General features: G+C 39.0%; 1 pseudogene; it reads left to right on the forward strand.

The window, feature by feature from the left end:
- Positions 1 to 11,809, forward strand: part of LOC111523290 — a 48,171-nt pseudogene extending 36,362 nt beyond the window's left edge.
- Positions 11,810 to 16,487: the final 4,678 nt, after the last annotated feature.

Raw genomic sequence — 16,487 nt, forward strand, 5'->3', positions numbered from 1 at the left:
CAGCTGTCAGTAAACATGGAGACTTACTAAGCTAATGAATAATCATCCTTCACATTATAATTATAATCCTGCTCATCATTAACATATTTTCTAATTTTTTTTTTATTACGGACATGAACACAGTTTGTCAGGGATCTGGAATGTCAAGTTAAGGACATTTTTCTTCTGTTGTATACGTGGTGATAAGTATGAAGTGGAAGGAGTAAAGAATTAGCGCCAAGTCACCAAGTCCAGTTCCTGACACATAGAAGATAAGCGCTAGTTGAGTGACTGGGATTAGCATTTATTGAGTGTCTACTACATGCCAAGCAGTACTAGGTACTTTACATCATTCCCCTAGTTCTTGTAGTTGTGAGTATTACTATTCCCATTTCTCCAATAAAGAAGCAAAGACTCAGAGAATTTAACCTACTTGCCTATAACTTGACTGCATTGCTAAAATTTGAAACCAGATTTGTTCAACTGTAAATCCCAGATCTTTCTTTCATACTCCTGACACCTGAAAATATTGATCACTGAAAATTATTCACAAACTATATGATCAAGGATTGCAACCTCGGTTCAACAGTGAGCAATAATACAGTGATTTACACTTCAGCAGGTTTTATTTTAAAATAAAATATATTTCATTTTAAAGATGAAATCGTTTCTAGTGAAATATGATACATTTATATCATATTGGCATTCACATCAATATCATTTTAAGAAAACCTTTAACAGAATCATAGAAGCTGAGGGTCTAAAGAGACTTCAAACTTTGGCTAATCATTGTAAGAAATTTATGTCTGTTGTTCTGATCAGGATGTTGAACCCTTCTAATACATTATGTTAGAAATTTGCTAGACATACTCTTTGCTAAAGAAAGAGAAATCATGGAGAATAGAGTGGGTTGCCAAGGAATCAACGGCACATAAGGAAGACAAATTGATGGAGAAATTTAGAAGTAAATTTAAGTGCTTCATTTTCCATCTTCAGATCTGAAGACCAACAGATATAAATACTCAACTGGTGCTGGACTGGCTGAAATTTGAGATCTCTTTAGACCATGTAGCTCTGTGATGATACCGAAGGCCTTTCTAGAATCGTCGTCATGATGATGATGATGATGATGATGATGATGATGATGATGATGAAATCCATAAAACCTCTTGAAGCTGCGAGGGTGGAAGAAGGGATATTTACAAACTTCACATAAGTTGTGTGTGTTCAAGTGGACATTGGGAATTTGGAAGCACATAGAGTATACTCCGACCCAACTGACTTTTGGCTGAATAGTGGCCTCTCAGATAGGTCCATATCCTAATTGCCAGAATCAGTGAATGTTACCTAATACAGAAAGAGGGACTTAGCATGTGTGATTAAGTGAAGGACCTTGAGATGGGGAGATTATCCTGGATTATCCAAGTGGATGCAATGCAAACACAGCAGTTCTTCAAAGAGGGATGCAGGAGGCATCAGCGTCAGAGGAGGCCATGTACTAATGGAAGCAGAGATTGGAACAACGCTCACTGAAGGTAGAGGAAGGGGGGATCACAGACCAAAGAATATAGGTGGCAACTAGAAGGTGAAAAAGGTAAGGAAGATTCTCCCCTCAAAGACTCCTGAAGAAGCCAGCCAGCAGACACCTTGACTTTAGCATAGTGAAACTGATTTTGGACTTCTAACCTCCAGAACTTGGGAAGTTAGAGATAAACTGGTTTCATTTTTAAGCCACTAAATTTGTGGTAATTTGTTATAGCAGCAATAAAAATCTAATACAGTGACACTAACCAGAACTGAAATAGCTGCCTGAGCACTTTTTCTACTGAATAATTCTTTAAAGAAAAATGAGTTTTAAAAGGCAAGTCATAGCATTAACATGATGTGCTTGTAGCTGCAGAACTCATATTACAAGTAAGTAGCAGAAATCCTGACACTGCCCAGTAACATGTTTGGCTCCAGGAGGTTTTGCCTATGTGTTCACTTTTATGGACAGTAGGGCTGGTCTTTAAGTCTGACCTCTCTCATGACCTCCAAACCCACATTTCTTATTGCCACATTTCTAGGCTTCTAACCCTTGGATGTCCTTGGACATCCTACCACAACCCAGGGTTAACAGATGAAATCCAATGTCACGGTTATCTATCTAGGAAAGCATACAGTCAATATCCTGGGATTCTTTCTCATCATATGGGATCTGCTTGCAAAAGTCATACCACTGTCCCCTGGTCCTCCTTATTTCCTTTTTGATTGCGTACCACCAGCGAAATCCAAAATGTTATGTCACCTTTGGAAGCTCCTTCTGGGCTCATTCCTTATTTAATTAGCCAATCAAGCATTGTAGGATCTGTTGTCTGCTTTCTACTCCCACTGTTCTGTTCAAGCTAAGGTCCTGGAGATCTGCTGCAAAGACAGTGGCCTCCTAATGATTTCGGATTTCAGTCTCCATTGATTGTTTCCACATTCTCAGATAAATATTCCTAAAGGAATGTCCCTTCTAATCATGTCATTTCACTGCTTTCCTTTGTTCACCATGGCAACTAAAAATTATTCACATTTCCCTTGCTCTTCCCATTTTATTTTCCTTCTCTTCCCTATTCCTATACCCTTCCTCTACCTTCTAATCTAGGATACTTGTTGTTCTCCAACAAATCTTGCTTCCCTACCTCTATGTCCTTAATCTATATTTGTTCTTTAAGTAGAAAATTCTCCTTGTAGGAGCCTCATTCCTGCATGCTGAAATATCACCTATGTAAAATAAAGTAAGAAGGTATGGTGATATTAAAATATGGCCACCCATTATTTAATGTGTTTCTCTTCAAAAGAGGGAGGGGAGTGTAATTCCCTTCCTCTTGAGTGTAGGTTAGACTAAGACTTGATTTGCGTGAATAGAAGATGGTAGAAGTGACACTGTGTAACTTTAAGGTCATAAAAAGCATCATGGCTGCCTTCCTGCTTTCCCCAGGAAGCTATCTGCCGTGTCATGAGAATACCCTGTGAAGAAATTCTATGGACAGGACCATGCGGCAAGGAACTGAGGCATCCTGCCATGTGAGTGAGCCATCTTATAGCCCCACCAAGGGCTCAGATGACAGCATCCCCAGATGACACCTTGACTGCAACTTTATGAAGGACCCCAAGCCAGAAGCATCTAACTAAGCCACTCCTGAACTCCCAGCCCACAGACACTGTGATATAATAAGTGTTTGTTGTTTAAGCCATTGTATTTTGGGATAATTTGTTATTCAGTAATAGATCATTAATATAATAATCAGTCATTTTTATTATTTCAAAAAGAATTTATTGAATGCATTTGATGTGTTGGATTAGAACCTAGGGCCTGGGAATACAGGACTAAGCTTACAAATCTGGTGTCTGCTCTTAGGCTAATTACAGTCTGGCAGGGAAACACACATTAAATGAGTAATTGCTTACATATTATCTCATTACCATTATGATAAGATCTATAAAGTAGGAGACAATTGAGCCATGATAATATTAACTAATCTGCTTTGGCACAGTTGGGAAGACTTCTAAGCACTAAGACTTCTAGGAGTCCCCACGTGATGGTCCAGGGCTTTGAAGAGCCCTTTGGGCAGTGGTAGAATCCAGTGGTTAGAAAGGTGAGCTCTAGATTCAACTGCTTGGATTTGAATCATCTCTGGCCCTTAGTAATTGCATGACTTCTGGCAACTTTCTTACCTCTGACTCAGTTTTCTCATCTGAAAGTGGCCATAATAATTGTTTTTGGATGGACTAAATGAACTCATACATGTGAGGCATCTAGAATAGTGCCTGGCATATTGATTGTGCTCAATAGAAATTAGCTACTCCATTTTGAGTTTCTCTGCCTGGTCCATTTTTGGATTCTAAGTCAATGTACCTAACCCATCACTCTCAAGTCCTAGCTCCATCTCTGTATGATATAATTGGGAGTCCTGTTTCATTAACCCAAAGCCATAAGAAGTCACCATCTTGGAATATAACTTTGGGTGACACACAAAGTTGACACCTGGGATTGAGGGGTTTTAGGGTGTTAGAAGCAGAAGGACACCTAGGAAGTCCTTACAAAACTCTTGCATCACGCTAGCTCAGGAACAAACCTACACAAACACCACAAATTCTTTGCCTCCAGACTTGTATAATTTGTACAATTTTTAGTATTATACAACTAAGCCTTCTAATATAGCAAGAGACTTCCATCCAGATCCAATTAAAGGCTTTTTTATGTCATCATTGCATTTTCCTCTAAATGCTTAAAAAATGCTTGTCATGCAGTGAAATGTAATAGGGCACAGAAGGAAAAGAAATTAGTTGCAAATACTTTGGCTCATACAAATGAATGAAGATGTATTTTTAAAGGATATATCCAGGCAAGATTAAAACTCAGAATAGCCTACCCATGTGATATGAGTCAGCACCACACAAATAACATGATGGTAAACTGTGCACCTCCTAACACATGAACCGAAAGTGCCTATAAGATATTCTGAACTGACAGTTGGTGTGTGTGGCTGTAGCTACAAAATTACACACACATACACGACAATAAATAAGGGGAAAATGTTCATTCAAGTATATGCTGGTGTTGTGCCAAGTGTTTGGTTTTAATTGAGCTTAAGCCCTCTTTTCTCTGTTTCTCCTCATCATTCAACCATGCCTACCCTGAAACTTAGACAAATCTGGATCAGAAAATCATTAAGACACCCCCCAAAAATAAAAGCTTAGGTACGACCCTATCCTGCTATTTTGCTTATTTTTCCCCATTCATTATTTGCTAGTTTCTCTTCCAATTATCTCCTGCAGTGCCAAACATATTGTGTTGATTGAACAGCAAATTCTGCCTTTACGTTATCCAAAATAATTGTTCTAGATGGGATGGGGAAACATCATTTTTCTACTCAAAACAATTTTCAGATAAACACTCATGACTTGCACTACTCATATACAACAGGCTTTTCCAGGCATTTTTGGCACCAGAGAGAGCTCATAATCATGATACTGAAACTGTTACATGCACTGAAGTGTCCATTGAAATGAACCACACCACCAAACTTGACACGCAAAATGAACATATTTCGTTAGCTCACTCACTTCAGGAGAGCTGTAATTCACTTTAAGAAATTAGAGATTTCCTTTGACCAGGCCTATGAGTATGAGGTGGAACTAAAAGTTGTCAACAGTCATTCTTTCCAAATTGCTTTGGCCATTCCGCACAGATTTACACACATAGTGCACTCAGAAGCAGTGAAAAAATTCCAAAAGCATGGAGCTGTATCAACGGATCCCAGTAAAATGCACAGGGAATATCTGGAGTGATAGATGAATTTATATAAGCAAAACTTTAACCCATGTTCTCTGAGCTACCTGCAACTCTTAGTGTGGACTTTTAAAAGATATGGTCACGTTGAGGTCGGTGTTGTGGTAAAAGGTACATTGCATTCCAGAAAGGCGTTTGTTATTTTGATTCACAAAATGTGTATTAGTTAAAACATTTTTCCCCAAGTAATAGAGATTCTCATTAGCTTAAATAAGAATGGAGAATTTCTTTTAAAGACATGGGTTTGACTTGAACTTTAGGTCAAGATACAGCCAGTTCTTGCAAGAACTGGACGCAGGAAGTTAGGTAGCATTCTTTCTCTCTTGCCCCTGTGTGTGTTGCTCAGCACTGGGATCTTTGCCTTGGCAGCCACAGGCCTCCCAATAGCAACAGCTGAATCCAATATGCAGTTTTTCAACATATGTAGCACCAGCTTCATTGCACCCCCGTAAGTACATCAGCTCAAGCACTGGCCGGCCAATGCCTCCTCCTCAGAAATCTAAAACTAGCTCCATAGAGTGCTTCTTCTGAGCTACAGCTCTGGGACCCCTCCTCCACGCTTCTAAATTGTCATCATTCCAGTGTCTTCCTTTTGGGCCTTCAGCCCTATAATTGCTACCTCTAAGTTTTTTCTTTTTGGTTACATAATTGACAACTTTAGATCTAGTTAACATTTCTTTGTATTAAATTATTTCTTGTTCAAACAACTGGAGAGTTTTCTGTCTCACTGGACCCTGACTGATGTAGGTATCTATTATTGAACTACATTATTTCTGCAGTCCCTCTAGCTTTAAAATTTTCTAATACATAAATACACTTTGGTAAATCACAAGCATTATATGATTATAATAACAGTAGTTGAGCATTAATGGCAAATGCCTATACTCTAAGCACCATGATAAGAGGTGTACTTTGGCCATCTCATTTAGTCCTCACAATAATCCTATGTGGCATGTCACATGCATATTCTAGTTTTACAGAAGAAGTAACTGAGGTTCAGGGAAATTCCACAGCCTATGCAAGGCAGAAGGCTAGTAAGGAAGTGATAGAGCCTAATATTCAATGTGGTTACTGGTTCTTCTCTTTGTTCCTTTCAACCAACTCTCATAGCACTTAACCATGGTGTAGTAGTTACTCGATTTCATGGCAGTTCCCCTCAGACAGAAAGATCAGAATAAGAGCAGAGACCAAGATTCTATCTAGCTTTTATTTCTAATGTTGTCACTAGTATGGAAGGACCACAGTAAATATTTGTTGAGTTGAAGTTTGAAACTTGAAGAAACCAATCTGGAGGATTTGAAAAGACAGAATGACTCATGAAGAGAAGTTAAGTCCTAGAGCTATTTGGAGCAGCCAATTGAAATGGCTTTCAAAACAGATGTAGGCCTTGGCATCTAAACAGTATGATTATGTGCCCAGGAAAGGAGAATTTCATGCAAGTTACTCTGTATACAAGATCCAAGTAAGTTTTCAGAAACTGGTGTCAACCCAAGAAGGGTGGACCTAAATCCCAGAGAGAAAAGTCTTCATTATGAACACAAAGGTACAAGAGACCTCTGGTTTGAACTAAAAACTCCAACTGATACTAAATTGAGGACGTATAATTTCCTAATTCAAATATAATTTTGCCCTAAGACGTCCTCATACTTTAAAACAGTAGACTGTGTACGGTGGCTCATGCCTGTAATCCCAGCACTTTGGGAGACCCAAGCGGGCGAATCACTTGAGGTCAGGAGTTCGAGACTAGCCTGGAGAACATGGTGAAATCCTGTTTCTACTAAAAAAATAAAATAAAAAATTAGCTGGGCTTGGTGGCAGGTGCCTGTAATCCCAGCTACTCGGGAGGCTGAGGCAGGAGAATGGCGTGAAATCAAGAGGCGGATCTTGCAGCAGTGAGCTGAGATGGAGCCATTGCATTCCAGCCTGGGCGACAGAGTGACTCTGTTTCAAAAAAAGAAAAAAAAAAAAAAAAAGTAGTTGGTCCACTTTTATATGGCCATACAGGGGACCCAAGGGCATTGCTTTTATGGAGAGATAAACCCTAGCTCCTGGGAAGTAATAGCAGACAGTCATCCAAACTATAGTGACATTAGCAGAAACCCTTTCAATTAGAGATTATCCCAAGGCTTCATCTAGTTAGGGTGCAGCATTTCCTCTTGAGAAAAGTATAACAATTTTTCTCTAAATTGGATGGCTTAACTGCTACCACAATGGTAAGTTATATAGTTGAAAATTTAAACTCTTTATATTCAAAGCACCAGAATGACCTAGAGAATCAATTAATTTGTCCTGCTATTCAGTGAAAATTTTGTAGTTTCAAGTGCACCAAAATGTATATTGGCAACAGAAAAATAATTAGTTCAAAAAATTTTACAAACTTTCAAATTTACACACTTGGGAAGTTACTTTACATTTCCTTTCCTAGTGTGCCCATTTGTTTGGGATTAATAAATGTTCAGGCACTCAGCTGCTCACATATTTTTCACAGCTGTTTGTTAAGAGACCCTGAGAATGTTTCAAAGTTCAAGTTGGTGTCAAGCTGTTTGAATTTCCAAACTCAACTTCTAGGCAAAAAAAGCTAGAGTCTCTCAAGTCTGTTGTTATAAACTTTTTGGTGATATTTCAATGCAAGAAATTCACTTTTTGTTTTGTTTTGTTTTGCATCACAAATGGATCATGTTTTATTGACCATTAAACTATGAATCTTTTAAAAAAATGAGTTGAATGGTCATGAAGGTATGAATTTTTCTGTTTGCCTTACAATGAGAACTTTTCCCTGTAGAAATATATGACTTAATAAACTTATGAAACTTTAGACTGTAATAAAATATCCAAAATTCGTCCATACCCAAGCAAACTGAAAATCTTAACTAATCTTTCTCAACTATCTAGTCCTTAGTTTCTCCATAAATATAAAGCAGGACACACACAACATAATAAAACGAATTTTTTTTTTTTTTTTTTTTTTTTTTTGGAGACAGAGTCTCACTCTGTTGCCCAGGCTGGAGTCCAGTGGTGCAATCTTGGCTCACTGCAACATTTACCTCCTGGGTTCAAGCTATTTTCCAGCCTCAGCCTCCTGAGCAACGGGACTATCACCATGCCTGGTTAATTTTTGTATTTTTAGTAGAGATGCGGTTTCACCATTTTGGCCAGGCTGGTCTCAAACTCCTAACCTCAGGTAATCCACCCGCCTTGACTTCCTAAGGTGCTGGGATTATAGGCATGAGCCATGGTGTCTGGCCTAAATTACAATTTTGATGACTATCCCTCCAAATGCCAAGTGATGAAGTAATGGTCTTCAACTAAATATTGAAAATCTGCATGTTAAAAATTGAAAATCTGCATATGAAAATGTATAAATATCAGAGATCCAGCCAGCTGGCAAAATTGATGTTAGCCTACATAATACTTTTTTTTTAAGTAATAAAAAGAAATGAGAATTTGGTTAAATATTATGGTAGAAATTTTCAAGTACCTTAGCTAATACTGAGAGTTTATTGGTTATTTAAAAACACTCCTTTGAGTTTCAGCTGGTTCCAAACGACATCTGTGATCCATATCCCTAAAGTCTGCAGAAATGTAACATCCACACATTATTTGGTTTCACAACTGAATGTTTTGATATTCAGCTATATTAAAGTAATGAGCCCAATTACTAAAATAATCTTACACAGTTTTCCCAGACAAAAAGAATGATCGTGTTTGCGAGTCCTTCTGTTTCTACCAACCATCTTAAACACCAGCCTATTGTAAATTATAAAGCCCTGCTTAATCACAGCAGTGCATTGTCCACAAACTTCCCTAAAATACCTACTTTAGAATATCAGGCACACTCATTGATAAATGAACACACATTTCGAAAGAATCCTTTGCCAATTTTAACCAATTAAAGATGAAAGCTATGAAATTGCTGAAGGCAAATAAAAGACTTTCTTTTCTTTTGCTCTTGCCCATAGCAACTAATGACAATAGGCATTTTAAAATATCAAAAGTTAGATCCCCGAAATCAACCACATTATTAAATGACCTTTGTTTAAAGTATAATAAAGTACATTAAAATATTGTATGTGAGGATATATGTTTACAAAGTGAAGAATACCAATATTAACAAGGGCTGGAAGAAATGATCACTCACTAGCCTTCTAAGCCTAATCTAATATATTATTATTATTTAATATCATGCCATCATTGACCAAATTGCCAATTTGTTCTGAAATTGTCAACTAGAAACATGGCACAGTTAGATAGGCAAATTATTATTTCCTAATAATTCCCAATAAGTTGTTGGCTCCCTAAACCACTTGTTATGAAAATAGTTTGAATCAAACTTGCCAATTTCATAATTTGATGATCACTGAGTTTCCCTTTCACAAAGGTTTAGTCTGGCCCTTACATTAAATCAAATTCCCACATAGATGTATCCCTTCACCACCTTCTAACCCCTCACGACCTGCCACACACACCCAGGCCCACAGGCACACCATGAACCCTCCCTATTCACTGGGGGTTAGCCTTTTTTTTTTTGAGACAGTGTCTTGCTCTATCACCCAGGCTACAGTGCAGTGGTGCTATCTCGGCTCACTGAAACTTCCGCCTCCCAGGTTCAAGCAATTCTCCTGCCTCAACCTCCCAAGTAGCTAGGATTAGAGGCATGAACCACCGCTCCCGGCCTTAGACTTTTATTGGATGATGTAGTTCAGACAACGTAGTAAGACAACTTTTAACCTGCTGCTGCTAAAACAAAATGGTTTTGATTTGGTTCCCATTCATAGCTTGTTTAAAATACAATTGACACGGAACAATCCAGAGAGGGAGGACTCAGTAACATTGCCAAAAATGTTCTTCTGTTAATACACTCATTTCTCTGAATTAAGAGCTCAAACCTCACACGTGAGGAGTATGTGTGTTCATCTTATCTTTGTCTTCAAGTTTGATACTCAGAGCAGCCCACTCGTAAGTTTAATGTGTTTCTACACTAGAAAAAGGAATGTAACAGCATTTACTGGGACTCACCATGAGCCAGGCATTGAGGGAGATTTCACCTAGGCTTCAATTAATGAACCCTCCAATAATCCTTTGAGATTGGAATGATTATAACGTCCCCAATTTACAAATAAGGTAACCGAGACTCAGAAACTAAATTTGATCTTAGTAGTAAGTGACCTGGATCTGAATCCAGGGAAAATTGGGTCTGTTTAAGAAAAACTGAATCTGATTTCTGGGCTGGCGATCTGCTGGGAAGATACAAAATGTTGCCCAAATGGGTCAGTAAGCAGTGGGCATTTTGTAATACCCCACACAACCTGCAATTAATGAGTATTTGAGTTGACATTTCTTTAATATTTGCCTTTCCTGTTTCCTTGTAAGCTCTATGAGAAGATGTAGGTAGTTTCATCCATCGCTCTATTTCCAGTGCTAGCACGTAGGAGGCGTTCGCTAAATATCTTCTGACTGTCTGATGTGCTCTGCCTCTCCTGCTCATTTTCTCAAAGACATCTAAGCAGATTGGCACAAGGACAGAATAATCCTGGATATACCCACCAACAGACTTCTCTGTCAATTTAATCCTGTGCCTCACCAGTGCCCCTTATCTTTCAGAAGCCAACAATAACCAGCTTTTAGCTAATTGCTTTCAAATCGATTAGGAGTGTTTCCAAGTAGAATAATAATAGATTCAGTCATTATTGAACTCTGACAGTATGCCACGTACTTAAGCACATACATGCATCATCTTACAGTAGATGTTATCATTCTCCCAATTTTACGGATTAAAATTTGTACTGTAGTGTGGGCACTGCGGCTCAGGAGGAACTGCCAGGCCATCTGAAGGACAGCTGTAGCAGCGCCCTGGTGCTATGCTCATTCAAAGACTCCAGCTGCAAGCACAGGTGCCCTAAGTGGGCAATGGCATGGCATGTGGAGGAGAGTGTGAAGCCACATCTGGCCATGATGTGTGCTCTGTTGAGCTGGCAATGACAGGAGCTGCAGGACCTTCAGCAAGAGCTGGAGGAGCTATCAGTGGGCAGTGATGGTGTGCTTATCTGGAAGACTGGCAGCTATGGTCGGCGGCTACAGGAGGCCAAGGCTAAGCCCAACCTTGAGTGCTTCAGCCCAGCCTTCTACACAGATAAGTGTGGTTACAAGCTGCAGGTGTCTGCATTCCTCAATGGCAAAGGCAGTGGTGAGGGCACACGCCTCTCACTGTACGTTGACTTGCTGCCTGGTGCCTTTGACAATCTCCTTGAGTGGTCCTTTGCCCGCCATGTCACCTTCTGCCTGCTGGATCAGAGCGACTCTGGGCTGGCTAAACCATAGCACATCACTGAGACCTTCCACCCAGGCCCAAACTGGAAGAATTTCCAGAAGCCAGGCACCTGGGGCGGGGGGGGCTCCCTGGATGAGAGTTCTTTGGCCTTTGGTTATCCTAAGTTCATCTCCCACCAGGACATCCAAAAGCGAAAAATATGTGCAGTGTGGGGAATAGGTCTTGGGGTCATCAAGGGCTGAAAACAAGTGACTGCAGGAACTGTCTCCCTTCTTGGGTAGGGCAGACATGCCCTGGTGCCGGTCATACTCTACCCAGACTGAGGTGCCTGCTCAGGTGCTATGTCCTAAGAGCCATAGCGGGGTGGAAGTTGGGAATGGAGAAAGGGTAGTTCAAAGAATATGTCTTGAGATCTGATTTTTTCCTCTTTCCCTAGCTGTGCCCCCTCTGGTTATTTATTTCCTTAGTGCCAAGAGGGCACAGCAGGGCAGCCTTGATTTTTAAGAAATGCATAAGTGTATTTATTAGAAAAAAAAAATTGTACTTTGGCAAGGTTAGGCTACTTCTCCTAGAAGGAAGAATTATGAAGAAGGAGGAGATAAAAAGCCAAAAGGGAGATGGGACAGCGGCTCTGGAGATGAAAAAGAGCCTAGTAACACAGATATTCAAATTTCTCAGATCTGAAACCACACCACTCTGACCCCTTCCCCAATTCTGCAGGGCGGCCTGGGGCGTCCCTGGGGAGTGCCGCATAGGAGAGCCCATCCATGATCCTTCACTCTGGCCTTCTGGAAAGTTCACCTGCCTTCAGAATGATGCCTCAACTCTTCCTCTGTGACGTGGTTTCTCTTCCTACAAAGCAACATTCAGGAGCGCCTAATACTGCAGCCCTCAAGGCACTGCCAAATGGGTCACCTTCCCTTTGGTTCCCAATGCTCCCAAACCCTGAACTGGGCCCCACCCAGATGTGGAGAAAATAGCCCGTCCAGGACTGAAATTCACACTGTGAGGCCTTTTTGAGGAAGATGTACCAGATTTCATGCCCTTCATCCCCAGGATCTATCGATATCATCACCTGCACTAAAACTTTCCCTCAAACTCTTTTTTTCCCCATGAAATAGGTGCCTGGGGAGGCACATACCTTGAGACACACTGAGATTCCTGGCTTAGGCTCAGCTAAGCTAGTCTCCCCCTTCCCTTTAGCAGACAGAGTTTTAGGGGAGAAAAAAAAAAGCTATAGTCAAAACTGTGTCTTTGTAAGCTGGGGGAAATGTTTCTCAATCCTTAAAAAAAAGTTTCTTAGCATGTTGGCTTTTGTACTTTCAGACTTTGCCTCCAGAAATACACAGGAACTGTTTAATTTGATGTTCATTGAGACAAATGCTGTAATCTGCCTTGGGAGAGCCAGTTGATAGGGAAGCTTGACTTGTAAAATAATTTTGCTTTGATGATCTCACCCAACCTATTGATTTGTCAAGAGTTTTATTCAGCAAAAGCATGATACAAAAGATGAAGTCAGAAGAGCAGCAGTTATTTAACCACATTAGAACCCAGGTCTGTAGTTTCTTTTACTGGAGACATTTACATAAGCAGACATCATCTTTAATCTTTGTTTATATTGTCACAGTCTTGTTTTTAGTCTTTTTGTCTCTTAAAACTAAGCTGTGATTATTACTTGCACGTTTTTACTGGCTTATTCATTCCAGTTGGGATTTTCTTCCAACCTTGCCTGGGAAATCCAGTTACTAATGCAAGTAAAGTGAATGGTAAGCTCAACTTCCACTAAAGTAGCCATTTCTGTTTATCAATTTCTAATTTGTGAAATACAGAGCTGACAACTGGAGATACGTAAACAAAGGAGTCTCTTACTACCTGATGCAGAGTCGTCTGTGCTCACCTGCATTGGTAGTAGTTTTAATTTCACCATTTTCACTACTATCTTACGTCATTGTCTGTCTTTCCCTCTCTGTGCTTCTTTTCCTTGTCTACAGGGAAGACTGCAGATGACTACAGTCTTTTCCTCTATCCTCTGAGGATAGGGTAGTCTAGGGTTTTATATTTGGCTTTGTGCAATATATATTTTTATATTTCCACTTTGAATGTATGTATTAAAAGTGGCATCAAATGTATTATTGTAGATTTAACTTTTACTAACAGGAATCAAGGAAATTTGTCTGAGTCTCCACTCTATTCCCAGCAGCTAAAATAGCATCTAGTACGTTACAGGCACCCAATGCATATTGCTGCATGAAGAAATGTATCACAAGCCAGGGTTGAAAGGTAAAAGCTGTCTTAACAACTTTGCAAATCTGTTGCCAAATAGTTGTGTTTCCATGGAAATGAGAGAAAACATTCCATCATTAAATGATTGTCATTTGTTGATGAAACAGATTGATCTCAAAGATGGACCAAAAGAAACACTCATTGTTAAGCATTCAGCACCCTATACTACTCTAAGAAGTCTAGATGAAGGAAATGGAAAGAGAATAAATTTCAGTTTGGGATTCACTTTGAAAGGAAGGGTTTATAAAGCCCTCCAATTGGTACTTGAGTATCCATTCCAATTTGCTCCAATCCAGTTTAATTTCTACAAAGATTAGCCAAAAATATTAACAAGGACAGGGAGAGATTTCTGGCTTCCAGAAGTGAACGCTTGAGCCACAGCCAAAGCTATCACCTCAGATGAAAATAATATGATTTACCACAAGAGTTCCTGTCTTCTTTCACTCTATTACTTCAACCAGTGTTAGAAATAGGGGGCCAAGTTTATTCAGGATGCTAATGACTGTCATCCAGATTCTGAGACTCTGTATGCAAACCAATGGTCTGAAGATGAGATCTGGCCCACAGATGTATTTTATTTGACCCACACTATTTTTTATTGCATTAATTGCCAATACAGGAAGTCAGAAGAATTCACATAAAACCCCAGCTTTCTCTTTCTTTTCTCGAAATATGAAAACAGAAGATACGGTGACTCTGGGTTGCAGTTAAAGTGCAAATCACCATGGCCCCACCACTGCCTATCTATATTCTGATACTGGAAATACTTTCAATTGCTATCCCTCATCAGCCTGCATTGTTTTCTTTCTAATGCCCTGTTTATCTGATATATCTACCTTATCTGTCTGGCTTTTGCATGCAACTACTGTCCTAAATTGTCCCACAAGTGTTACATTTAAACTTTTCTTGCTGGTTTTCTCTGTGAATATGTGAATGTTCTGATTGAAGCTCTACCTGTATTATTCTGCACCAACTGCTTCATTTCATTAGTTTCTTCCAACCTCTTGCACTTGTGGTCACTAAAGGGGTTAGGATGAAATTAGTTAAAAGACTAGTCAAGTGATGAAATCAGTCATTTCTGTGACTATGGATATAGGTAGGGTTTCCTAATAAACATACTGAATGCCTCATTAGCCCATTCAACTTGGGTGGGGTCCATACACTCTTAGCAAAAGAGAAAAATAAGCAGAGTTTTGGGAGGAAGGCTAAGCTTTTGAATCTTTATTGGAGCATATGTTACATACTTATATATGCATATAATGCTACACACACACATGCATGTATATATACACACACATATATACGCATATATTGTTAAAATCATAGGTGAAACTATCTTGTCTCCTGTGGGCTCATTTAAAGTGTTTTTCAAGTTAATTTTAACTATAAAATGTTTTTCTTTTCCCTTTACCTTTTTAATTTTTTATATACTTACATTACTTTTATTATAATAGTACCTCAATATTATAAACACAAAATTAGAAATTAATACTAAATATACATAATTTTGAACAAATTTATATCCAAAATACATTTCCAATTAAATACAAACAAAACAACAAAAACAATACAATTCAAACGACTAACTCCAATTTAATATGATCAGCAGTATTGTTAAATTGTTCATAGTGGACACTTACTATGGGATACGGGGCCTTTTGTGGAAATCAGACTGTACAATTCCACAGTTCCTTCTACAAAGTCCTTGGGACAAGATGTACCTCTGAATCTGGAAATTTTTATATTTATAAAAGGGGAGGTACCCAATAATCAAATCCATTAAGATCTACAGTACAATATATGAGTATATGACTATTCCCAGTAAATGGGATCATAAAAACTATAAATACCTCACGTCAGTGCAGGTCAGTTTTTATCACCAAACGAGTTTTTCACAAACTTACAAAAGTTTGAGGGTTTTGAATTGTGAATATAAGTCTATGAGGTATGTGACATTCATCCACATTATCCAACTATAAACTCTTTAAAGAAGAAGAAAGAAAAGTAAAATGATAATTAAAATAATAATAATATCATTGATTAGCTTCTTCTGGTGCCCTACATCTATGTTATTCATTCTTTACTACAATCCCATAAGGTAGGTCTGATTATCCTCACTTTTTGGAAAAAGAAGCTAAAACTTTGGTAGTCATAAGAATGCCTATCAAAATGCTGCCTTGGAGATGCTGACTCAAAAGTAGTATAACCTGGGATAGTCACCAAGAAAGTTTGTGCAACTTTTTTTTTATATTTTAAGTTCTAGGGTACATGTGCACAACGTGCAGGTTTGTTACATATGTATACATGTGCCATGTTGGTGTGCTGCACCCATTAACTCGTCATTTACATTAGGTATATCTCCTCATGCTATCCTTCACCCCCACTCCCCAAAATAGGCGCCGATGTGTGCTGTTCCCTTTCTGTGTCCCAGTGATCTCATTTTTCAGTTCCCACCAATGAGTGAGAACATGCGGTGTTTGGTTTCCTGTTCTTGTGATAGTTTGCTGAGAATGATGGTTTCTAGCTGCATCCATGTCCCTACAAAGGACACGAACTCATCCTTTTTTATGGCTGCATAATATTCCATGGTGTATATGTGCCACATTTTCTTAATATGATCTGTCACTGATGGACATT

This window comes from Piliocolobus tephrosceles, chromosome 4 (assembly GCF_002776525.5).
Source record: "Piliocolobus tephrosceles isolate RC106 chromosome 4, ASM277652v3, whole genome shotgun sequence".
NCBI classification, from domain to species: Eukaryota; Metazoa; Chordata; class Mammalia; order Primates; family Cercopithecidae; genus Piliocolobus; species Piliocolobus tephrosceles.